Source organism: Tursiops truncatus, unplaced genomic scaffold (genome assembly GCF_011762595.2).
Source record: "Tursiops truncatus isolate mTurTru1 unplaced genomic scaffold, mTurTru1.mat.Y mat_scaffold_39_arrow_ctg1, whole genome shotgun sequence".
NCBI classification, from domain to species: domain Eukaryota; kingdom Metazoa; phylum Chordata; class Mammalia; order Artiodactyla; family Delphinidae; genus Tursiops; species Tursiops truncatus.
Window position 1 is genome coordinate 82,501 of NW_022983296.1, and position 2,500 is coordinate 85,000.

Below are 2,500 nucleotides of genomic sequence, written 5' to 3' on the forward strand. Positions count from 1 at the left end.
AGGCTTTCTCACCGAGGGTGCGTCATCCCCCACCCATCGTCTGTGCCCTTCGGGCCCACGGAGGCGCTCCACGAGCCACCAAGTCCACGACTGGCCGTGGGAGGAGTGGGGGGGTCTGCGGTATGGGTAAGCACACGGCCCACTGGAGCGTTCGCGGCCACAGCCTCGGGGGCACAACCTCTGCCGCCCCCCCCAGGCTCGTCCACCGGGCTCCGGAAGGGGGGAGCACGCCCGAGAAGCGCAACAGACGCCCCCTTCTCGCAGGCCCCGGCCCAACGCGATCGCACCCACGCCCGTGTGCGACTCCCCACACACACGCAAGTGGGGGGCGGCGGCACACGCGGCGTCGGCCCAGCCACGAAGTCAGTCCCCCCCACGGCACACCGTGGGAGGACGATGGCGACGAGGTGGCAGGCCCCCGTCCCACACCGAGGGAGAGAAACAGAGGCAAGCCCCCGCGCCCTTTACCGTCTCGACCCCCCCGAGAGAGCCACTCACGGGACACACCACCGCGGCGGAGACCCCCGAGGAGCACGCTGGGAAAAGGGAACGACACCACCGCTCGGCCTCGCGCGCCTGAGGGACGACCTGGAGCGCTCCAGGGGCACCACAGAAGACCGAGCAAGTCACGCTCACGCGCCGGCAGCGGGCGCGCGGCGCAGCGGCGGGACGGCCCCCACCGACGCGGGGAGGACCGCCCGCGAGGCACACGCCAAGGAGGCGAAGCGAGAGCGTCTGCTGCGTCCGAGGACCACGGCCCCGCCCACGCCGTGAGGCAGGAGGCGGGAGACCGCAGGTCCGGGCCGGAGACCACCACCCCTGCCTCCCACACACCCCTCGGCAGGCCGGCAGGGCATGACAAGAGAGGCGAGGGGCCCGCGGACAGAACGAGAAGAGCGGTCCCGTTCGCCAAGAACGTCCGTCCCTCGTCTGGCGCGACGTAAGGCCCAGCCCAGGAGAGCGCGACATCACCACATCGATCAGTCAATCCAGAGAGCCAGGGGCCACGAGGGCCCCGAGGGGGGAGGGGCACGGCGAGGACCCTCACCGGAGGAGCCTGCTTCAGCCTCAGCCGGCACCCAGCCCCCTCTTCTCTCTCTCTTGCCTTCTCGGGCAACAGTGGCCGACGACCCCGCGAGGAGAACGCCTGACACGTGGCACGGAGCCTGCGGGGTGGGGTCGTCTCAGCCACCACCGGGTGCCTGCGGCGGGGAAGGGGGTCACACGGGGTAGAAGACCCACGCACCACCTCGCCCCGCCGCCCTCGGGTGAGCCAGAGACCGGAGGCGGCACCGCGGGTCGGGTCAGCCGGGCGCACACACGAGAGCCGGCGCGCAGGCCCAAGCGGGCGGCTCAAGTGGCAAGGGCCGGTTCGGGCGCCAGACGGCGGTCCAAAGCCCAGCGCCCTGCGCGCGTCCGGAGTCCCAGAACCCCCAGCGAGAGATGCCAGAGGAGACCGTGTCAGCACCTATCTGGTGGTAAAAAAGGCCCATTTCAGGCGAAAAAAATCACGGCGCCCGGCAGCGGGGCCCATCCACGAACCTCGGGGGGGCTCCCCGGGACCTCGGCCCGGCTACCTCTCCCCAACACTTCCCCATCCACAGCAGCCCCGGAGCTCTCTCGGGGCCATCTGGTCGACCCGAGGAGCGGGGGGGCGGCAGAGTGGAGCGGGGCTGGGGGGGGCGGGAAAACGTGGCAGAGGCAGCGAGCGGGCCGGGGTCGCCCTCCCCGGATCGCCCGCGCGAGCAGGTACCGTACCGCGGTCCCTCCGGGTCCCCGGGCGAAGACTTGGTTAAAGAAAAGGAACTATCCCACTCTGCCGCCTCTGAGGAGCGGGGCCCACGAGGGACCGCGCCCGGGCCCAGGCCGCCCTATCCGGGCCGCCCAGTACGACTCGGGCCGGTCCCCACCGCCACCCCCACCCCGGCCGGGACTCGCGGTGGACGAGGGGGCGGGGGAGGGTGAGAAAAAGTCGCGTCCGCCGACCGGGACCCACGTGGGCCCGCTGAAGGGCCGGGTGCGCCCTCCCCGGCCACCCGCGCGAGCAGGTCCCGGCCCGTCCGCGTCCCCGGACCCAGCGGGACTTGGAAACATTTTCGCACGGAGGCACCTCCCAGGCGACCGGAGCCCACGAGGGACCGCACCCGGGCCCGGGCCTCTCTCTCCGGGTCACCCCTCGCGGCCCAGCCCGGTCCCCACCTCCGGAGTCCGACTCGGAAAAGCATCGGTCAGAAAGAATCCGACCCCCGGGACCCACGCGCGCCCGCCAACGAGCCCGTCGCGCCCTCCACCGGCCTAAACGTACGGGCACGGGCACGGGCCGGTCCCCACCTCCGGAGCGGGGCGCTGTGGGGACCGGGCGGTGGGAGGGGGGGGGGCGGGAGGGAGGGAGGGAAGGAAGGAAGGAATGAAGGAAGGAAGGAGGGTCGGGTGGCCGGGTCGGTCCCCGCGGCCGGATGCTGGTCGACCAGACCAGGCGGCCCCACAGACCGGCTCGAGA